A 24,858-nucleotide genomic window follows, 5' to 3' on the forward strand; every position below is an offset into this window, starting at 1 on the left:
TGTCCAATATTAATATAGCCCCCAAGCTATTTTTTTGATTAATGCTTTTATATTCATTCTTTCTACACTTTTACTTGTGCCTTTAATTTTAGGCATCTTTTGTAGACAGCAATAGGTAGTGATTTTTTTTTTTTAAGATTTTATTTACTTATTTGGCAGACAGAAATCGCGAATGGGCCAAAAGGCAGGCGGTGGCGGGGAGGGGAGACAGGCTCCCCGCCTGGCAGCCCAATGTGGGACTTGATCCCAGGACCCAGGGATCATGACCTGAGCCAAAGGCAGAGGCTTTAACCCACTGAGCCACCCAGGCACCCCGGTAGGTGATTTTTTAATCCATCTTGTAGTCCTTGCCTTTTGATTGTAATGATACTCCATTTACATTTAAAGTAATTATGGATAAAGTAGGATTTAAATCTATGATTCCTTTTCTATATGTCTTATGTCTTCTTGGTTCCTCTATTCCCTTGTTACTGTCTTCTTTTGTGTTAAATAGATACTTTCTCGTATATAATTTTAATGTCCCTGTATTTTATTTTTTTGAGTGTTTTGGCTTTGTGGCTGTCCTGCAGATAACAATTAATATCTTAATATGATTTACATTGATATCAACTTAATTTTAATAGCATACAAATACTGTGTCCCAATAAAGATCCATTCTTCCACTTTCTCTGTACTATATACAAATTGCATTTGGTACACTATAACCAACACAATTTTATAATTATTGCTCTATGTGTTTGCCTTTAAATTAGTAGGAAAGTTACAAACAAAATGTCATTCATTCTGTCTTTTATATTTACCTATGTGGCTATGCTTATGGATGCTTTTTATTTCTTCATGTGGCTTCAAGTTATTGTCTAGTATCTTTTTAGCCTGAAGAGTTCTCTTCAGTATTTATTAGAAGGCAGAATTACTACTGGCAGATTCTTTTAGGGTTTTTTTCTTTTCCTCTTTTTTTCTTTTCTTTTCTGGCAATGTCCTAATTTCTCCTTCATTTGTTGAAGAATACTTTTGGGGATATAGAATTCATTTTCATTTCATTGCATTCATTCAGACTATTTTTTTAACTTTTTGAATATGTCATCCCATTGCTTTCTGGACTCCATGGTTTCTATTAAGATGTCAGCTTTTAATCTTATTGAGAAGTGGTTATTTACAGGTTGTTTTTCTTTTGTTGCTTTCAAGATTTTGTCTTCATCTTTGACTCTTCTCCATAGGACTATGATATGTTTAGGTATAACTTTTTGATTTTATTTACCTGGAGCTCATTGAGCTTCTCAGATGAGATTAATATTTTTCATCAAGTTTGGGAAGTTTTTGACCAATATTTTTTCAAATACCTTTTCTGTTCTTTCTCCTTTCCTTCTCATGACCCTCTCATTATGTGTACATTGGAATGCTTATTTGTATCTTAGGTCTCTGAGGCTCTGTTCCAATTTTTTGCTCTTCTCTTTCTGCTCCTAACACTGGATAATCTCTCTTGAACTATCAAGTTTTTTATTTTTTCTTCTGCCAGTTAGACTCTGATTTTTGAGTCCCTCTACTAAATTGTTATTTTTAGTTATTGTGCCTTTCAACTGCAAAATTATTTCTATTTGGTTCTTTTTTAAAAATTTTATTGATCTCTCTTTCATATTCTTTGTGAGGTGCTGCTATATTTCTTTCATTATCTTCATTCTTTAAACATAATAGGTAATTTAAAATTTTTTGTACTAAAATTTGAGTCTTCTAAGGAACGTTATTTTCAGGCTCCTTTTTGCCTTTTTATGTTGCACAGTTATTATTTTATTTTTCATTCTTAAACTTTTTTTTGCATGTCTCATAATTTTTTGTTGTTTTGTTGTTGAAACCTGGGCATTTTAGATAATACATTCTAAGAACTCTGGTATCAAGTTCCTCCCACCCAGATTTTGCTGTTACTGAAATTTTGTTACCATTGTTGTTTATCTCATTGCTGTGCATTTGTTCAGAGATTTACCTGGACTAATTCAATAGATTCCGTATTTTCTGCTTTATGCAACCACTGAATTATCTGCTGGATTTTCTAAAATAAAAATTAAAAAATTATATATTTTAATTTTAAATAATTCTCATTTAAATTTTTAAACCTGACTTCCTATTGGTCACCTCCAATTCAGTATAATTTAGTAGTTAACCAATGCAATGTTTGATGAGATGACGTCATCAACTACCTTGTCTGTATATCCTCTACCTTTGCCAAGGGGATCTGTGTGAGAAGGCATGCTTTCAAACTTCAGGATATTTATAAGATAGCCTTAGCTTTCACTTCCTACTTACTCAGGGCCTTATGTTTAGCCAGAAATAAATGGAAATTTCTTCTTAACCAGGTCTTTCCAAGGCTTTGTGCATGCTCACACCATCTTCTAGATGTTCAGAAATATGCTGAAGCTTCTCAAATTTTCCAACAGCCATTTTGTTTTGAAGAGCTCCTTTTAAATTCCTGGCCAGGATTTTTTTACTCCAACTGAAATAATAGCTTTAGGTAGTTGCAGTGTTCCTAGCATATTGAAATGGTTTCAGTAATTACCTAGGGATAAATACTTCTTCCCTCCCTGCCTTGGTTAAGATGAAATATGAGTTATATTTAAAAAGCTGTAAGAGCACACTAATAAATATTATATTGACTGTATTTGGGAGGTGGTGTTTCTTACAGAGCTCCAACTGTTCACATCTGTCAATTGGCTATAAGACTTGGCTTTTCAAGGCAATTGCACAACTAGGGTATGAAGAGTAGGGGGATGGGAAGAGCCCCAACATTAAATGTCACAGACCTCCCCTGTCTAAAGAAGTTCAGAATAGTTTCTCTTGAATAGATGATTTTGTTTCTTCTTATTCTGATCATTTCTATTCACTCCATTGCTGGAGGAGGACTCCATTATCCTAAATAGTATAAGCTGGCTGAATACAACATCCAACATTGGACAGAGGAGATGGACAGCAGTTTATTAGTCAAATTAACTCACAGGCTATGGAGAAGAGGACACTGCAGGCCGTGCATGGTCACAAAGAGGTTGTACTTGGAAACAGAGTGAACCAGAAGGGGCTGTGGGAGATAGGCTTTATAATAGGAGTGGGGTGGGGCCTTGTGTCTCTCAGGAGGTTATGACAAGTTTGTTTGAGTAATTTTGCTGGCTGGCTGGGAGGTGGGGTGCAGCTGATGTAGCTGGTGCAGCTGATGGGGGACTTACCTGGGCAGGAAACCTTCCTAGTTAGGCAAAGTGAGAAGCAGGTCTGGCAAGAGCAGAGGAACTCATGGCTCAAATTCCAGGTACCTTACAGTATTTCAGGCCTTACAATACAGCTCAGTAGTTTTGGTTAATTTGGAGAGTTATGGAAATGTTTGCTTTTATTGTGTCCTTATTTTTGTCTTTTGTGTGTGTGAGAGAGAATGAGCAGTTCAGAGATTTTTACTTGGCTATTCTAAAAGTTGATCTCCAATTTCCTTTGATTTAAGCATTAGAATTGGATCATTTGCTGATGGAAGGCCTACCATTAAATGGAATCAGCCACTGGGACTTTAGAATAAAGAACTTGATCAAAGCGATCTTTCTCAAAGGACTATCATTCTGTTTGGAATTCTTCCAATGTGCCAGTTCTTTTTGTAGACAAGATAGGGAGTAGGGACATACCAAACACATGTGGTGCATAAAGCTAAAAAGCATTGTTCTAAAATGATTACAGTAGTTTTCCCCTCTGGGTGATTTGGTTAAAGTGACAATCATTGCTTGTCTTCATATTCTATATTTTAGAAATTCTTATAAGCATGTGTCATTTGAATAGTCAGAGCGATGAAAAACAAGTCTTTTTAAAAATTGTTGACAATTTACAATGATAATTTAGAGTCATGGCATAATGCCATTATCAGACATTAATAATCCAGTCAGGAATAATTAATAAGAGATGAAATACAGTTTATGAGAAATAGCATGACTTTTAGAGTAATAGCTCTGTGTCTTAATTCAGCCTTTTTAATCACTGTTATGTTTGAGTCTTAGTTTTTATGTTTTTAAAAGTAGGAATGATAAAACTGTACAGGGTTGTTGTAAGAATTAAATAAGATCATGCATTAAAAACTAGAGATTTAGTAAGCTCTCAATAAATGTTAGGTCGTCTTTCCTTCCATGGTAGAAATCAAGGAATGCTGAACTAACATACAGTGGCAATATTCCCATGGGTGAGGGAAGAGAAAGAAAAGTTGTGTGAATTACATAAAGAACAGCCTAGTGGAGGACTGGGTGGTGGGCACTTGTTTAGAGAGAGGAGTACAAAGAATTCCAAGGATTCATCGCGGATTTAACTTTTGTAATTTTACTTGGACCTGGTTTATTATCAGTACACTATAAAGTATTGATTTTTTCAGTTTTATTATTGCAATCACACTTTATCAGTACTTACCTCACATTTACTTTTGTAGTTAGTCCACATGGTTTAACCCATACTTAGTCTACTGTTTGATTGTTGACAGTGTTTAGCTCTTTGATTTTAATTCCTATACTATCAAAACACTGCAAAATGTTTATATAATTTTTATTTTTCTTTCCTTAGATTTTTATGTTTTCTACATATTTTATATAATTTTCCTAAATAGTTTCAAGGATCCCAAAGCGGATATCAGATGCAACATACCTGAAGGTTTTGTTTTTTTTTTCCTCCCCTTGCCTCTTTTGCTTTTGGCATCATTGTTCATCTGAGACCCTACATTTTAGAAATAAATTGGTATTTATAAAGAAAGATTTTATCTGTATATAAACCTATACTCTATTTGTGTACAGATGAATGTAGCTGTATATTTTTTAGAACCTTACATATAAATATGTATCTGTAGGTCATAAATTATAACATGATAAAATTCTAGTTTAAGCTTTACATACTCTAATTGCCAGTTGTCATTTGACTTGATTTTCAGTTTTTAACTTTTCATCTTACCAATAAAAGTTATTATAAAGAAGACAGTAGAGACCTTAAATTTCTATACTTCAGCAAATAAATAATTAGTTTCAGTAACTAGTTTTTAAAATGTATCCTTAAGAATTTAAGTTGAAATACAAATAAAACTTAATTCTTAAATATACGCATTTAATGTTATACAGAATTCCTACAATCATAGACTAAGGTGAAGTACGCTTTCTAAAGCTATTATGTGCTGAAACTCTGTGGTCAAAGGATGAGAAATCCGGCTGCTTCTATTGCTGCAGTAGATTTGGAATAAAAGCTTTAAATATGTTTCCCAAAGCAATAAAGCCATAGTTCCCTGTGTTCCATACACATAGATAATCACTGATAGTAATACTCAACAACTGATGTCATGATATAGTATAAAACAACATCACCACCACATGGAAACTTGTTAGAAATGAGAATCTCAGGACCCACCCACTGAGGAATCTGCATTTTTAAAAGATCCCAGGTGATTTATATGTATCTTAAAGTTTGAGAAACACTATATAAAGTCCATGTATTTTACAATCAAAAAGTCTGCATGTGAGTTTAGTCTTTACCATTTATTAACTAATGCTTATTAGACCAGAAGGCTCACTGTTTTCAGTCCTGAGTTACTGATGGAAATAGAGGAACCTAGGATTCGTATAGTTTTCTAAAGCTACTTTTTCCCCCTAGTAGGGGAAAAAAAAAAAAAAAAAAAAAGAGTCGCCCTGGAAAAACTTGTGAATGCTTTGTCATGTCTGCAAAACTGTGAGAACACCAAAGCAGCAGTTTACTCATCCTTGATTTCCCCAGATGGCTGAGTTCCCATTAACTCACCAGAGAATGAGATGCAGACCCAGTGCCTTTACATGTCATTTTGACAAGACATAATGTCCGATCTTGTTTGTGTACGCCTTTCCCTTCTACCTTAAGCCTGCTTCACTACTGGTGGTCTGTCCGTGTGCAACACAGATGTTTCTCTCCACTGCATGCTTTATTTTTCAAGTAGCTTCAGCAAGCATATGTTTCCATGTGAGCCTGTTCCTTCCTTCTCCCAACACCTTCTTGTGCTACATAAACAATCTTCATCGGCCCCCTCAGATCTGGGGCACACGAGACTTTCACAGATGTCGATTTCTTTTTCAGCTTGTTTGCCTCTGGTGAACACGGTCTTCAGATAATGTCTCCCTTCCTTCTCTGTTCCAAATGACTCGGAATGCAGATTTTTTCCCTCCTTTCAACTCAGTTTCCTTCTGTGACCCCAGCATGTTTTCGTCCCCTTTCTTCTAAGTCTTTCTTTGTACTAGCTCTCCAGATGGGATCAAGGATGAGCTCTTCCTGCTCCTCATTTTATTCTCCTTACAACTGTTTGGTTTGCAGGAGCAGGAAGAGGCAAACTTCACCCGTTAAATATTTTACATGCATGGCTACCTATATTTTTATGATCTACTTCACATTTTTTTTTTACATTTTTATTTCTGTTTGGTTGCTGCTTGGTTTTCCATTTTTGCTAATTCATTACAAGGAAGGACATTGCAAATATATGTACATAAACACATCATATATAAAAATGTAACAGTTACTTTAATATCAATTTTGTTTTCTTTTATAAAAGAGGATTTTACCTTCTCTTTCATTTATGCAAGGCTCATTGAGCATGTACTGTGTGCCAGAAATTACTTTGGGTGACAGCATTAGGGTAGTAAAGAAAGAAAATGTCTTTTTCAAGGAATTTATATACAAGTATGAGAGATAATAAGCAAGTATATAAAAGATTAAGGTAATTATGACAGGATGCCAGCTGAGCTAAAATCTGAATGATAAATGGGAGATGGATGGGGGGGTGGGCTCAGGATAGTTTAGTAGGCGTCAGACTCTTGATTCCGTTTGGGTCATGATCTCAGGGTTGTAACACTGAGCTCAGCACCAGGCTCCATGCTCAGCTGGGAGTCTGTTCAAAATTCTCTCTCTGCCACTGCTCCTTTCCTCACTCTCTCTCTGAAATAAAACAAACAAGCAAAACAAAAAACAACAAAAACAGGAGTTGCATGTACAAATCAAGATGACTAGAATTTCAGGGGGAAGGAACAAGTGCAAAGTTCCTACAGAAGGATTGACATTGGTGAGGGTAAGAAACAGAAGAGACGTCATATGACTCAAGTGTCATAATGATCATGGCAAAGAAGGGAAGACATTCAGTGTTAAAGTGGAAGTCTGGAGCAAGATCACTTAGAGCTTTTGAAGGCAAGGTAAGAATTTTCAATTTTATTCCAAATACCCTGAGAAGCTATGGAAGCTTTAAAGCAGGAAGTAACATGATCTGACTTACATTTTTGTAATATCACTTCGGTACTGTAATAATTTCTTACAGTGAAGTGAGAAGTAAGAGGCCAAACATATGATATAGGTTTTTTTAAAAAAAATTTCTTTACAATTCTTTTTTATTTTTAAAGACCTTATTAAAAGAAAAAATTTTTAGATGAACAAAACTGGAGGAAGGTACAGAGCTTTTCCCCCACCTATCTTGACCCCTGCATTACCTGCATAGCATATCACTGGGTTATATTAGTTATAATTGATGAATCTAAATCAATACATCAAAATCACTCAAAGCCCATAATTTATATTAGGCCTCACTCTTGGTTTGTACATCCTATGGTTTTGGACAAATATATAATATATATCCATAATAATATCATAGTATTTTCACTGCTCTACCTCATTATTCCTTCCCCTTATCCCAAAAACTACTGACCTTTTCACTGTCTTCATAATTTTACATTGTCTATAATGTCAAATATAGTTGACCCTTGAAACACATGGGTTTGAACTCTGCAGGTCCACTGATACATGGATTTTTAAAAATTGATATATTTATTTGAGAGAGAGAGATGGAGATAGCGAGAGAGAGAATGAGCAAGAAAGAGAGGGAGAAGCAGACTCCCCACTGAGCAGGGAGCCCAACTCAGGGCTTGATCCGAGGACCCCAGGATCATGACCTGAGCTGAAGGCAGAGACTTAACCAAGTGAGCTACTCAGGCACTCCATACATGGATTTTTTGGATAAATATAGTATAGTAAATTTATTTTCTCTTATGATTCTCCTAATAGTTTTCATCAGCTTATTTTAAGAATGTAGTATATAATACATATTACACAAAATATGTATTAATAGACTTATTAGTAAGTATCTGGTCAACAGTAGATTACCAGTAGTTAAGTTTTTAGGGACTCAAAAGTTATACATGGATTTCCAACTGTGCAGAAGGTTGCTGCTCCTAACCCCCCTCATTGTTTAAGGATCAACCATAGTTGGTATCATACTATGTACCCTTTCAGACTGGTTTCTTTCACTTAGTAATTTAAGTTTACTTCGTATACATTTAAGGTCACTTCATATATTTTCATCACTCGATAGCTCATTTCTTTTTAGCACTGAATCATATTCCATTGTCTGAATGTCCTATATTTTATAGTCAACAACCTTTTATTGTGATCTACCATAAAATGATTTCTTTTCAGAGATGATTTCGCTAACTCTTGTGTTTTTTCCATCTCTCCTTTTAACTAGCCTGTTCTATTTTTAGTAGAATAAAGATTACTTCTCCATATTTCAAATTCAAAATTCAAATTCCTTACCTTGACATACAAACATTTATGAAATTTTACCTTTTTTTGTTAAAAAAATAGGACAGCTCTTTATTTTTAAAGATTTTATTTATTTATTTGACAGATGGAGATCACAAGTAGGCGGAGAAGCAGGCTCCCTGCTGAGCAGAGAGCCCGATGCCGATGCCGGACTCAATCCCAGGACCCTGGGATCATGACCCAAGCCGAAGGCAGAGGCTTTAACCCACTGGGCCACCCAGGTGCCCTATGAAATTTTACCTTTGAACCTCTTTCCTCACTTCAGGATATTCCCCTCCCAACACATTGTATTGTAACCCTCAGCTCTACTGAACTAAACCCCATTTCTTCACCAGGTCTTGCGAATCCTCTCTGTTCATCCTGTTCCCTCCCCTAGGAATGCTCTTCTCCCCATTCCCTATTTGGAAAGCATCTATCTGCACCCCCACAGAGTCTTCTCCATGATGCCTTCCTGACCACCTCATGTGTGCTCTCTCTGTACTTTGCACAGGCTCTTTATAAAAGGCTCCCCAAACATAAATATTTATGAATTTGTAGAGAAGGCTGGGAAACCCTGGGGAGCTGGCAAGGACAAACATTATGAAGGGCCTTGAGGGCAGGTTAAGGACTTGTTGACTTTAATCTAAAGACTCCAGAGGGATTCTTGAAGAATGTCAGTGTGAGGGTAACAAGATCAGATTTGCCTTTTAGAAAGTTCACTGTGGCCATATACTGGCAAGAGGAGCAGGTGGGATGACAAAATGAGACTGGAAGCAGACTATTAGAGTAGGCTAGTTAGGATATGATGGGAGCTGAAAGCATTCAGCACACACACACACACACACACACACACACACACACAGAAATAGTAGTGGAAATGGAGAAGAAAAGATGGGTTTCAGAAAGACTTAAACGATTTCTAACCAATGAGTGGTGTGTAGGAGAAAGCAATTCAGTAAGAGAAAGTGAGGCAGATAATAGAATTGATGCCCTTTCCCATTTCTGTTGAGGATCAGGGTGGATAGTGGTACAATTCACTAATGTAGGCATCTGGGAGATAGCTTTTCACGAAACCCATTTTAACAACATTCCATTTTACAAATTAGTCCTTTGTTCTCTGTTGTTTCCCTTTATTTTTACCTTATTACAATTTAAGATTTCTGATTAAATATAAATTAATTTTGAATCTCCTAACTAGTTGTGGTAGTGCTGAAGTAGAAGAATAAGGCATTTCCATATTCTCTTCCTATAGCTGGAATATCAGTGTTCCCTAGTAGGCAGTGCTGTGAGAGAAGGGAGCTGGATGAGCAGGAGAACACACTGTTTAGAGACTTAGCAGAGATTAAGGCAGGGGCAAGTACAGATTTTTTTCCCTCATTGCCTTACCATCTCGTCATGTCTCTGTTGTCCTACTATCCAATTCTTTGATTTCCACTTAATAGATACCCAATAACTATTTCCTTAATATTTCATTTTCATCACAAATTGGCAATTGTAAGCTTTCTTCAATTGATAAAGAAGCTTTAGATCCTTCTACCCATGTGAAACTTTACTAAAAAATAACAACCAGAAAAACAGGTAAACTTTCTCTTTTGACATGGATTTTTTCCTTAACTGAAAAAACTCCACACTGAGATTTGTTTACAAAAGAGTACGTGCTTTTTTGTTCCAATTGTGTATCACCCTAACTTACTTTTGAGTTTGACTCCATTAATGAATCTGTCCATTTAAGACTTTTTGCAAACAAACATTTTCAGAGTATGAATGACATTTACCTTAATAGGAGAAAGTGGGGGATTTGATAACATAAACCAAAACAACAACAACAACAACAAAAAACCAAAAAAAAATTGCCAAATCATTTATATTGATTTAAAAATGCATTCATTTAACAAATATTTACTAAACATTTATTGTGTGCCTAAACACAAAATTAGTGCCCTGAAGGAGCCTGCATTCTAGAGGAGGAAAATCACACAATTAACCAAATAAAAACTACAGTAAAAAATAAGGCAGGAAGGGGAACATTCCTGGTTTATGACTGTTGTATCAGCATAATTATCAATAATGTTCCTTTTTGCTTTCTAATTGTGCCAGGTGGAAAATAAATTACACAGCCAAACTCAACATTGGGGTGTTGGATGGGGAGAGGTTGCAATTTCAGCTAGAGTATCCGAGGAAGGCCTCACAGAGAAAATAACATTTAACTTAAAACCTACAGGAGATGAAGAGAGGAATACTGCAGACATCTCAGGGATGGTTTCCAGGCACAAAGAGCCTGGGTATGAAGTGCATTTATTCCTGGTGTGTCTCAGGAACGAGAAAAAGGGCAACACAGTTGAAGGAGAGGATTGAGGATGACAGTGAAAGTAGATGGGAACTAAGAAGTAAGTGGAGGTTGGGGTGGGCAGATCTAAAGCTTTTTTGAGCACAGCACCCTGAATGAGGTGGAAGCCACTGCAGGATTTTCAGCAAATGAGTAACTGGTTCTGATTTGTATTTTAAGAATATCTTCATGACTGCTGTCTGGGGAACAGACTGTAGAGAAGAAGGGATAAAGGCAATGAAACTAGTTTAAGACTTAGAATCATCCAGACTAGATTTTTTGCTGGCTCACAATAGAGTGGTAGCAGTTGAAGGAATGAGAAATGGTTGGATTCCTGAATATGTGGATATAAGTGAAAGGAGTAAGGAAAACATACTTTGAGTTTAGGTTTGAGCCACTGGAGGAATGGGTTTCTTTTTTCACTGACATGGGAAAAACTAAGATGAGAGAAGGTTTGGTGGCAAATTCAAGATCTTAATATTAGATATATTAAGTTTGAAATATCCATTAGATATCCATGTAGACATCAGAATTGGAGAATCATTAATTATACAACTAATACTAAGAGCCATGACACTAGGTGAAATCATAGAGAACAAGTGAAAATAGAAAAGAAGAGGCATTTAGGGATCAATCCCTATAAAACTTCTATGATTACAGGTTAAGGAGATATGGAAGAATAATAAAAATATATTCAAATAGTAGGATTATAAATATTTTTCTCCTTTTCTTTTCTAAAATTAATAGGCAATACATTTTTTGCATTTTTATAGTTTGATTTATACTCAGTAAAACAATTTTTGGTTGCTCAATGGGTTTTGATAATTTATATAAACTTTTATACTATCATCAAATAAGATAATAGAATGTTTCCATTAGACCCCAAATCCTCTTATGGCCCTTCCTGATCTATTTCCACCCCAACCACATGTAACAATTTTCTGACTTCTATCACCGTAGATGTTTTGCTTTTCCTTGTCATAATGTCTGCAATATACATGATTACATTTTGTTGCACTTACGGTCCTTTGTTCCTATTGACTGTTAGGTAGTGTTCCTTTGTGTGAATAGCACAGGATTGGTTTAACGTTTTTCTTTTTCTTTTCTTCTTTTAAATTTTATTTATTTATTCATCGGAGATAGAGAGAGAGGCAGAGGCAGAGGCAGAAGCAGGCTCCCCAAGGAGCAGGGAGCCCAATGTGGGACTTGATCCCAGGACCCCAGGATCATGACCCAAAATGAAGGTAGACGCTTAACCATCTGAGCCACCCAGGCGCCCAGTTTATCATTTTTCTAATGGGCATTTGTGTTGTTTCCAGCTTTAGGCTATTCTGAATAAGACTGGTACGAACATTATTGTATAAGCCTTTTGTGGATGTGTGTTTGCATTTTGTAGGAATAGAATTGTTGGACAGAAGGTTGATGTGAGCTAACTTTATTGAAAAACCCAAAAAGTTTTGAAGAACAAAGATATCATTTCACAATCCACATGTAAAATATTTTAAACAAGAAATAGGGCAAATGTTTTATGAAAACAATTAAAACTGAGAATTATATAATTTCAATATTCATTAATATTCTTTATTATAAATCCCTGATCTAAAAATCTTGTCAAAATAGTCTAAGTGGTAGTTTTTGAAGATCTTAACTGGCAGTTTGTAGAAACTGCAGCTTGATAAGTGTTGCTGAGACAGTCTGTGAAAAGACTGTTCATTAATTAAGTATTATATGCAAATTAATTAATAAATTCTTGGCTCAAGCAGAGATGAGAAGGAATTCTCTCAGCTCCTTGGCTTGGGTGGAAAGTTACATTCCTAACGGGAGTAATTACAGGCTGTGCTCTGTACCGGTCTTTCAGCTTCCCTTTTTAAAAATTCCAGCTTCATCCATTTGAATTAAAAGTGTACAGACCTGAAGACTGAGTAATACAGATAGCCAGGAGAATGATCTTCCCCACTGACTTGTGGTAAGAAACACAGATAGAATGTTCTGTTGTTAAAACAGCAGAGGTTGCAGCAGCTTAGGGAAATTAAACAGAAGTCAAGGTGCCAGCCTGTCCTGGTGAGAGACCAGTGTCCCCTCTCAGGAGGAGAATGTGCCTTCAGAGGGCACTTTGTGATGAGCACTGGGTGTTGTATATAAGTGAGGAATCACTGAATTCTACTCCAGAAACCAATACTGCACTGTTAACTACATAAAATTAAAAAAAAAAAAAAAAAAAAGGATGTGCCCCCAGATGTATTTGTTTAAACACTTGCCCAATGGTTAGTTTTTCAGTGTTTAAACTTTTTTTTTTAAATGAGGATATAGTTTTCATAAACACCAAAAGTTGGGTATTAATTACCATGAGGTCTTAAACTCTGTACTCTACAGACAACTCAGGAAAAGCCTATCCTTTGTAGTTTAAGTCTCTAGTTAACATTGAATTTCTACCCAGAAACAGAAGGAAAACTGTCAAATCAGGGATTCTCAACTTGGGAATGGTGGTGGTGGCTGGGAGTAAGACTTTCATCTCATGCCCCAGGGTACACTTGTCCTGTCTGGAGATGTTTTTGGTTGCTATAACTTGGGGGCAGATGCTACCGGCATTTTACTCAGATGCCAGGGATGCTGCTAAAAGCCCTACAGTATCCAGGAGAGCCCTACAGTAGAGAGTTATCTAGCTCAAAATGTCAAAACTGCCACTGTTGGGAGACCCTGGGTCAAAATATTTGTGTAGGTGTACCCCTGGGGATAAAAATATATGTTTATAAAAAATAAAAAATTAAAAAAAAATATTTGTGTAGGTCTGAGAAGAGAATATGTTTAAACTAAAATTACAGACCTGGCCTTATTTGCATATTAGGACACTGGGGTTTATAGCCTTTTAACGAAAAGGACCTGGCATACCCTCAAGGGTAAAACTGAAGTAGGAAAAAAAAAAAAAAACAGGCTTTGATAGGTATGATGAATTCCTGTCTCACATTGAGGTCTTTTATCCATTTTGAGTTTATCTTTGTGTACAGTATAAGGTATGATGAGTTTTGCTTTGGTTTTAAGGATTTGGAAATGAATATTTCAGAGGAAATACTGGGATCTCAGTCAATTTGTAAGGGAAGGGCAAGTTGCTATTTTAACCTAGGGTACGGTGCCCTGCTAAAATGGGAGAGAATGTTCTCTGAACCACACTACTAAGTAGCTCTGCCTCATTACTATCCATCATAAGATGTTCTTCTAACATTATAAATCTAAAATGGTTATTGTTGTTCACTCTGTTCATCCCATTGAACTGGAAGCTTAATGAAAGCAGGAACTATGTTGTATATTGTATGACCAGAGCCTGTCATTATAAAAGTTGATATCAGTAACAAAGGCAAAAGAAAAATTTATTGTTTTTTGCCTACAGCCCATTGACAAGTCCTTGAAACAGGCAAAGTGACATTCCTCCATGAACTCAGGTGGTTGATGTTAATACTTTGCTAAGGGCAAAAGCTAATCTTATCCCAATCCACACGATCCTTTAAGTCTACTTTAATGTATAAAAATTCTTTTGTATACTTTTTTTATCTCTAACCCCCAAGATACATGTTGGCAGTCATCCCCCAAGTATATGACCCACTGATATACAATTGAAGGGTCTTATGATTAAGGTTTTATTAGATGGTAATGAGTGACTTTTCCCAACAATAGCTAGCCCTCTCAAGGTCCTAGAAACCTTGCTTCCAAAATTCCTTAGAAACCTAAACTCGCTCCCAACTTGAACATAGATGATGGGCCACTCCTCTTGATCCCAGTGCAGCTCTTTTTGCCCACAGGTCCTGTCCCTGTGCTTTAATAAAACCATTTTTTTTTTTTTTTTTTTTTTTGCACCAAGGATGTCTTAAGAATTCATTCTCAGCCTTTGGCTTCAAACTGATGAGTAAATTAAACATTTATTATTTTTTTTAAAGATTTTTTATTTATTTATTTGACAAAGAGAAATCACAAGTAGATGGAGAGGCAGGCAGAGAGAGAGAGAGGGAAGCAGGCTCTCTGCTGAGCAGTGAGCCCGATGCGGGACTCGATCCCAGGACTCCGAGATCATGACCTGAGCCGAAGGCAGTGGCTTAACCCACTGAGCCACCCAGGCGCCCAAATTTAACATTTCTATATTGAATTCTCACTACAGTCCATCTACCCTTAATGTCCCAGAATCTTCATCTCTTGTATCATCTAAAGGGAACTTTCCTGAGAAAATCCATAGATTATTTCTTCTTTGTTCTATCAATCTGAATAAGAAAAATTCATCTCAAAAACACTGTTCCTACCTTTGCTTTTGAGCAGGAAAGAACGAAATGGGCCTTTGTGAATGAAGGAAGATATTACCCATGGAGAATAGTATGACCAATTTACCTACAGTGACAAAGAGAAAGATGAAGTAGATGGAAAAGTTTAGTAAGAGAAGAAAGAGAGCTGTGATTCTTTGCACCTCTCAAGTCCCAATAAATAAAGAAAAGATTTCCATCTTCAAGTTGCTCAGAGCAGGGAGTCTGATTTAAGATGGCAACATAGGAGGTTCCCGACCTCACCTCTTCCTACCTACACACCAAATGTACAGCCATGTATGGAAAGCATTCTGAAAGAAATCCAGAAACTGAGTGACCCCGGCACATCAGATGAGTTTAAGCATATATCTGGAACCCTTGCTTGTGGGGTCATTTCCACTTTGTTAGTTACATTGTCATCTCCTCAGATGGCCACTTTGTTCTCCTGGGCTCCTGGGATGGAACCCTTCATCTTTGGGATCTCACAGTGGGTACCACCACACACAGATTTATGGGACATACCAAAGATATGCTGTGTGGCCTTCTCTGACAACCAGAAAATTGTTTCTGGCTCCTGAGATAAAATTATCAGCTGTGGAATACTCTGGGTGTATGCAAATATACCGTCAGAGTAGGTATCCTGTGTCTGGTTTTCACCCAATAGCAGAATGCCATGATTGTCTCCTTTGGCTGGGACAAGCTGGTCAAGGTATCGGATGTGGCAAACTACAAGCTGAAGACCAATCATATCAGCCACATAGGCAACCTGAACACTTGACTTTCTCTCCAGATGGATCCCTCTGCCCTTCTGGAGGGAAGGATTGCCAGGCCATGCTGTGGGATCTCAACGAAGGCAAGCACCTTTATACACTGAGTGTGAGGACATCATCAATGCCCTGTGCTTCAGTCCTAAATGTATACTGGCTCTGTGATGCTACAGGCCCCAGCATCAAGATCTGGGACTTGGAAGGCAAGATCATTGTAGGTGAACTAAAGCAAGAAGTTATCAGTACCAGCAGCAACACAGAGCCACCCCAGTGTACCTTTCTGGCCTTTTCTGCTGATGGCCAGACCTTGCTGGCTATGCATACAACCTGGTTCATGGCAAGTGACCATAGGATGCACCTGCTAGAAATATGGCAGAGCTTTAGGAATAAAACTTGTTTTCTGACTTTAAAAAAAAAAAAAAAGATGCTCACCAAGATCAAAATAACAATACATGAACAAATTGAAAATTTCAACAAAAAGACTAAAAATATAAGAATGTATCAAACAAAAATCAAAGAGGAATACAATAACTGAACTGAAAAATTCAGTAGAGGGGTTCAAGAGCAGACTAGATAAAGTGGAAAAGATCAATGAATGCAAAGAAAGAACAATGAGAAGCAAAAAGAAGAAAAATACAGTGAAAATAGCTTAACAAATTTATGGGACATCATCAAGCAGACCAATTTTCACATTATAGGAGACTCAGAAGGAGCAGACAGAAAAAAAAGGGCAAAACACTTATTTGAAGAAATAATGGTTGACAATTTCCTTAACCTGAGGGCAAAAAAGAAAATCCAGATCCAGGAATCCCAGGGAGCTCCAAATAAGATAAATTCAAAAACTCACACTAGAATACATTATAATTAAATTGTCAAAAGTTAAAGAGAAGGAGAGAGTATTAAAAGCAACAAGGGAAAAATAACTATTTATAAGGGAACCTGCACAAGATTGTCAGCAGATGTTTTAGCAGAAGATATGAAGACCAGAAGGAATGGTGCAATATATTCAAAGTGCTAAGGAAAAAAACAAAACAAAACAAAAACCTTTCCAACTGAGAATAGTTTACCTGGTAAAATTGTCCTTCAGAATTGAAGGAAATATAAAAAGTTTTTAGACAAGCAAAATCTAAAGGAGTTCATCACTGCTAGACTGGACTTAAAAGAAATGATAAAGAAGTTATTCAACCTAAATAAAAAGGACACTATTTGGTAACAGGAAAAGGTAAAAGTATAAATCTTATTGATAAAGGTAAATATACAATTAAGAATATTCTAATGTTGTAATAGTGTTATGTACATAACTTATAAATCTATTATGAAAGTGAAAGACAAAAGTCAAACTATACCTACAATAATTTGTTAATGGATACAAACATAGAGCTTTATATGGTTAAATGTAAGTTGCTGTCAATTTAAAATAGACTGTTATAAACATATGTTTAATATAAGCTTTATGATAATTGCAAGGTCAACCCTATAATAAACATACAAAAGACAAAATTAAAGAATTCTAAGCATTCTAAGTACAACAGAAAATAATAAGATCTCAGAGGAAGAGAGCAAGAGAAAAAGAACCAAAGGAACTGTAGAACAGCCAGAAAACAATTAACAAAATGACAATAGTAAGCCCCTACCATACCTATCAATAATTACTTTAAATGTAAATGGATGTAATTCTACAAAAAAAAAACAAGAACAACTGCCACCTGAAAGAGATTCACTTCAGCTTTAAGGACACACACACAGATGGAAAAATAAAGAAATGAAGATATTCTATGCAAAAGGAAACCAAAAGAAAGCAGAAAGTAGTTATAACCAAACAAATAGACTTTATGTCAGAGACTTCACTAACAAATCATTCTATAATTATAAAGGGGTCCAACAAGAGGATATAACATTTGTAAGCATTTATATACCCAACATAGGATTACTAAATATATAAAACATTAACAGACCTGTAGGGTGAAATAGCCAGTACAGTGCAGTAATGGTGAATTTAATACCCTGCTTTCAACAATGCACAGAACACTCAGACAGAAAATCAGATAAGGTTATATAGGACTTTATATATCACGACAAAATAGAATTAGACCAACTAGACCTAAAAGACATTTACAGAATATTCCATCCCAAACCAGCAGAATACACATTCTTCAAGTGTACATGGAATATTTTCCAGGATAGATCAGATGACAGGCCACAAAACAAATCTCAACACATTTGAGAAGACTGAAATCATACCAACCATCTTTTCAGATCACAATGGTATGGTGCTCGCTTTGGCAGCACATATACTAAAATTGGAACGATACAGATCACAATGGTATGAAACTAGAAATCAACAAGAGGGAAGTGAGGTGATCTAGAAATATGTGGAAACTAAACAACACGCCTTTTTGACTCAGTGGTTGTTTAGAAGAAATAAAAATGGGAGTAATTGATCCAGAAACATATGAGCATAAAAACACAATATTAAATATTGTGGGATGCAGCAAAAGCAGTTCTGAGAGTTTATAGCAATAAATGCATATAATAAGTTTGATCAAATAAACAATCTCAGTTTACACCTCAAGGAACTAGAGAATAAGAAAATGTAAAGCCCAAAGTTACTAAGAGTAAGGAAATATTAAAGATGAGAGTAGAAACAAATGAAATAGAGACCAGAAAAAAAGAATAGAAAAGATAAGCAAGATGGAAAAATCTTTAGCTAGATCAAGAAAAAAGACTCAAACTATAAAATAAAACTGGAAACAATATATCTGATACTAAAGGAAGACATAAAATCATGAGACTACTATGAACAGTTAATTGCCAACAAATTACATAACCTAAAAGAAATGGATACATTTTAAGGAACACACAATTTACCAAGACTGAATCAGGCAGAAAAAGAAAATCTGAACATAGAAATAAGGCATAAAGAGATTGAATTAGTAGTCAAGAAAGTTGTAATAGGAAACTTAAGGACCACATGGCTTCCTTGGAGAATCCTACCAAATATTTAAGAATAATTAACACCAATACTCCTCAAACTTTTCCAAAATATTGAGGTGGAGGAAGCACTTCCACACTCATTCTATGAGGCCAGATAACAAAACCAGATAAGAATACTACAAGAAAAGAAAACCATAGACCAATATTCCTGATGAAGATAGATGTAAAAATTCTCAACAAAATATTAGTAAACTGATTTAGTAAGCTAACAAATTCAAGAACACAGTAGAAGGATTATATACCATGACTAAATGGGATTGATCCTTAGGATGCAAGAATGGTTCAACATACAAACATCAATACATGTACTACATTATATCAATAAAATGAAAGACCAAAATTGCATGATTTGTTTTAATAGATGCAGAAAAACCTTTGATAAGATACAACATCCTTTCATGATAAAACCCCCTAGCAGATTGGGTATAGAAGAAACCTACCTAAACTTAATGAAGGGCATATACAACAAACTAACAGTTAACATTATACTTAATGGAGATCAAAGTGTTTCCCCTAAGATTGAGAACAAGGAAAAGATGCTCATTCTCACCAGTCCTATTCAATATATTATTGGAAGTTAAGCTAGAACAAGTAGGCAAGGCAAAGAAATAAAAGACTACCCAATAGGAAAGAATGAATTAAAATTGTTAGGGTTTTTTCCTGAAGATAGAATCCTGTATCTACAAGAGCACAAAGAATCAGTCAAGAAACTGTTAATCAATTTTAGTTAAGTGGTAGAATACAAAATCTGCATAGAAAAATCAATTGCTTTCATTTTCACTAACAATGACACATCTAAAAAAGAAAAATCATTTAATTCACAACAGTATCAAAAACAATAAAATACTTAGGAATAAATTTAACCAAGGAAATAAAAGATCTATACAATGAAAATTATAAAATGTAGTGGTAATCAAATCAAAGACACACACAAATGGAAAGATATCTCATGTTCATAGGTTGGAAAAATGTTGTTAAATGTCCATACTACCCAAAGCCATCTGTAGATTCAATGGAATCCACATCAAAAACTAGACATTCTGGGCGCCTGGGTGGCTCAGTGGGTTAAGCTGCTGCCTTCAGCTCAGGTCATGATCCTAGGGTCCTGGGATCAAGTCCCGCATCGGGCTCTCTGCTCAGCATGGAGCATGCTTCCCTCTCTCTCTCTCTCTGCCTACCTCTCTGCCTACTTGTGATCTCTCTCTGTCAGATAAATAAATAAAATCTTAAAAAAAAAACCCTAGACATTCTTCACAGAAATTGAAGAAATAATCCTAAAATTTGTGTGGAACTACAAAAGACCCCAAGTTGCCAAAGCAATCCTAAAAGAAAAGAACAAAGTTGGAGGTATCACACTTCCAGATTTCAAACTATACTACAAAGCTAAGTAATAAAAACAGTATGATAACACAAAAATAGACTCATTGACCAATGGAACAGAATAGAGAGCTTGAAATCAAAACCTGGTATATATAGTTAACTAATATTTGACAAGGGAGCCAAGAATATCTAATGGAGAAAGGGTAGCTCTTCAATAAGTGGTACTGAGAAACTGGAGAAACACACACAGAACAACAAAATTGGAACCCTATAGCATACCACTCACTAAAATTAGCTTTAAATGGATCAAAAACTTAAACAAAAGACCTGATAGCATAAAACTTTCAGAAGAAAACATAGGAAAGAAGTTCATTGACATAAGTTTTGGCACTATTTGGAGGCACAATATCAAAAGCACAGCACAAACAACAAAAGAAAAACTTTCAACAAATGAAAATACATCAAAGTCAAAAGCTTATGCACAGCACATGAATTAGTGAAAGAAAAGACAACCTACAGAATGGAAGAAAATAACTGCATATTTTGTATCTCATAAGGGTTGATATCTAAAATATATAAAGAACACATACAACTCAACAGCAAAAAAAACCCAATTTGTTAAAAATAGGTAAAGGGCCTATATAGACATTTTTTCAAAGAAAATCTACAAATGGCCAACAGGTCACCACTAATCATCAGGAAAATATAAATGAAAACCACAGTAAAATATTGCCGCATTTCCATTAGGATGGTTATCTTCAGAGGAAAAAAATATAACAAATGTCATATAAACTGTAGAGAAGAGGGAAAATTTTGTACACTGTTGGGAATGTTAACTGTTGCAATCACTATGGAAAACAGTGTGGAGGTTCCCCACAAATTAAAAAATAGAACTACATTTTGATTTGGCAATTTTGCTTCTGGGTATATATCCAAAGGCAATGAAATCACTATCTTGAAAAAATGTATGCCCCTGCATATTCATTACAGCATTATTTATAATAGCTAAGACATGGGTATAACCTATGTGACCACTGACAGATGAATGGATTAGGAAATCTGTACATACATTTTATGTATACACACATACACTTAAATATTATTCAGCAAAAAAAGGTAGGAAATCCAGTATGAGTGGACCTTATGGTAAGTGGAATAAGTCAGAGAGAGACAAAATATGTGATCTTGCTTATATGTAGAAACTAAAGAAGAATTTCATAGATGCAGAGAAATAAATGGTTGTTAGATTTGGTGTGTGGGAGAAATGGGTGAATGGCATGAAAAAGTACAAACTTCCACTTATAAAATAAAGAAGTCATTTAAAGGTGGGATGCCTGGGTGGCTCAGTTGGTTAAGCATCTGCCTGCAGCTCAGGTCATGATCCCAGGGTCCAGGTATCAAGTTCCACAGGGAGCCTGCTTCTCCCTCTGCCTGCTCTGCCTGTTCTGCCTATAGCTCGCCATGCTTATGCTCTCTCTCTCTAACAAATAAATAAAATCTTAAAATTAAAAAGTCATTGAAAGGTAATGTACAGCATGGTGACTAAAGTTACTAGTGCTGCATTGTGTATTTGAAAGTTGTTAGTTGTGTGGATTTCAAAGTTCTCATTACAGGGAAAAACTTTTAACAGTGTGTGATGATGACTAAACTGAGTATTCTAATCATTTTACAATATATAAGTATATGAAACATTAATGTTGTACAACTAAATCTCATGCAATGTTATATGTCAAGTATATCTCAATAATACTGGGGGAAAATAAGGGATGACAATGTAGAAAGAACATTTGAAGCAGTTCTTTATTGATTACGTGTGGATACATTCATTGTTGAATTATCTCGCATATTTTTCTCTTCCTGGGCTCCTTGGAGGAAGAAGAATAGAAGTTAAGGTCTACGTGTTCTGAAAATCACAACTTGAAAAGTGTGTCTCAAACTGACCACCTGAGAATAAAGAGAGAATGAAACAGACTTCAGGGGAAGCTTAGAGGTAAGGGGATAGAGGAACCAGTAATGATGAAAGTTAATGAATGAGTTAAGGGGAGAGGAGGCATTCTGGATAAATAATGCAAATGATAGCAGTTATAATCATGACAAATTAAGCATGATAAGTCTAAGGATATTATCTGGGGAAAGCAACCACATTTATATAGCTATGGAGAAAGAGAAAAGAAAACCAAAACAAAAAATTCAGACAATCGGGGGTGCCTGGGTGGCTCAGTAGGTTAAAGCCTCTGCCTTTGGCTCAGGTCATCATCCCAGGGTCCTGGGATCCAGCCCTGCATCGGGCTCTCTGCTCAGCAGGGAGCCTGCTTCCTCCTCTCTCTCTCTCTGCCTGCCTCTCTGCCTACTTGTGATCTCTGCTTGTCAAATAAATAAATAAAATCTTTAAAAAAATTCAGATAATCTTACCATGCAGGGGCTTTATAAGTTTTCACTTGTGATATTATTTGTAGTTTTCTGCTGGGTTTAATGAAACACACCAAAGCAGCATCTTTTAAATTGTAGATTATCTAAGTGTGTGTGTGTGTGTGTGTGTGTATAAATATATATAATTTCCATTACTGTTCCAGAGAGAATTTAAGGTACCTGAATCAATATTTGCATTTCATCTCTGCCCTAACTGAAGTCTCTGATTTTTTTTTAGGTCTTTGGAAGATACATCACATATTCAGCTGCTCAAGAGAAAACTATCAATATTTGCCATAGTGAAGAAAAAGAAGGTCAGAGAAGCGTTGTCAGAACTTTTGGATGTTTTGTATCATTGGTGGAGTTAAGCAGAGTCATGTACATTTGGCAGCCTTAGTGAAATGTATAGCTACTAATTTATATATTTTATGATTAAAATTTTTATGATTTGGGAACTTATTTGTGAAGACTTGTAAAGCTACAGGTAATAAATTTATTTACACATTGGGTAAATAATTTTCATTTAAATGACCCTGTTCTTTTATAATACCTACCAAGCTTTTTATTTTTTAATAACAAAAACATTTGTTATTTTATTCATTTGTTTACTACCCTTGTTCCTATACTGGACTGTAAGCTCCATAAAGATGGGGGCCATGTTTTTCTTTACAACTGTAAACATAGAAAAGTACTCAGTACTCAATAAATATATAATAAATACATGAATCAAAAACTTGTTTAATTCGTAGGACTTTGCAGATTGAATATAGTTATCATACTTTGTGAATAAGTGAATAACAAAGTGAAAAACTCATTTCTGGAAATTTCCACTTTAGAACATTATTTATGTTTTCATGTCATTAGCTATATAGAGGGTTTTGTTGCCTGATCAATACTTGAGTATGAAAACTTAGGACATAGTAAACTCTCTTGTCAGCCTTTTACAAAATATAATTAACAGTAAGCCTGGGTTGATACACTGACCCTCAAAATTTTAGGAACTTGATGCCAAGTAAGTTGTTTAAACATTTTCACTGAAAAGTTCATATTTTGTTGTAGTTAGGCATTCACCTTTTTTTTTTTTTTTTCCTCCATAGCTAGTAGATCCCACTTGTTACATGATTGGCTAGTGGTTAAAAAGGACTGGCTCATGTCTGACAACCTCTTTTCCATTTTCCAGCAGCCCTTAGTAAAGGCAGTACATAAAGAATAATGCTTAATCCTAAGATCCCTTAAACACCCTTCTATTCTTCTAAAATATTCCCAAGTCTATTATCCCAGGTGCCCCTGGTAGCTGAGGATCCCGGGTAGTAGGAACATTGACTGATCTAGGGCAGATTTCTCAGCTTAGAGTTGACTTCCCTCTTCACAAATGTCATTATTGTTAAATAATGTGCTATTTGGGGCTGTTTTGGAGATATGTAGCAGTTTAGGTGTTAGGAAATTTTTCCTAAAGCTTGGAAATAAGGAAAAAAAAGCAATTACAAGTCCTTTCAATATGTTAGAAAGGTACTTCTCAAAGTTTAATGTGAACCTGAATTACCTGCTGATATTTTTTAAATGTAGATCGACTCCACATATCTGAAATGGGAACCCCCAAACTAAATTAACAGCTCTTGGGTGATGGCACTGCTGACAGACAATGCTACACAGTGTGAGTAGTAAGGTGGAAGGGCAAATTGTTGAAAGCTCTTGTGAAAGGCCATGTCACTTCCTAGGGCAGTGGTTCTCAGACATGGTTGCACATTAGAATCAGCTGGGAAGGCTTTAATAATCTTGCTGCTCAGGCCTTACCCAGTTTCCAATTAAGTCAGACTATTGGGGGGTAAGATCTCGTTATCAGTGTTTTTAAAACTCCCCAGCTGTTTCTAATATGCTCTAAGGGAATATAGCTTTGTTTGCACAACTGATTAGGGCCATTTTACAGTTCTGTAAACTGGTAAGGTATGATAGTTTTATAGCCCTGTAGGATTTTAACCATCTTATATCTAATTTGGTACTCAGTCCAGCTTTTATATTTTTCCTACTAAAAAAATTTCAGGTCTTAAATTTTATTTGGAATTACCTTTTTATCTCACTAGTTCCCTCACTAATGAGTTAAATAAAACTTTGACACATAATGCTTTGATGGCTTTTGTTTTATCCAGTCTATTAACATAATTACTCAGCTAGTAGCTACATTTTCTCT

General features: G+C 35.6%; 1 long non-coding RNA gene and 1 pseudogene across 1 annotated transcript in view; both read left to right on the forward strand.

The window, feature by feature from the left end:
* Window positions 1-17,040, forward strand: part of LOC132012555 (small ribosomal subunit protein RACK1-like) — a 212,068-nt pseudogene extending 195,028 nt beyond the window's left edge.
* LOC132010158 (uncharacterized) overlaps window positions 1-23,349 on the forward strand; it is a 339,866-nt gene extending 316,517 nt beyond the window's left edge. The window contains exons 2-3 of the long non-coding RNA XR_009402183.1: window positions 22,134-22,251; window positions 22,909-23,349. This is a non-coding gene — a long non-coding RNA (uncharacterized LOC132010158). The remainder of the gene's footprint in view (window positions 1-22,133; window positions 22,252-22,908) is intronic.
* The last annotated feature ends 1,509 nt before the right edge of the window (window positions 23,350-24,858 follow it).

This window comes from Mustela nigripes, chromosome 2 (genome assembly GCF_022355385.1).
Source record: "Mustela nigripes isolate SB6536 chromosome 2, MUSNIG.SB6536, whole genome shotgun sequence".
Lineage (NCBI taxonomy): Eukaryota > Metazoa > Chordata > Mammalia > Carnivora > Mustelidae > Mustela > Mustela nigripes.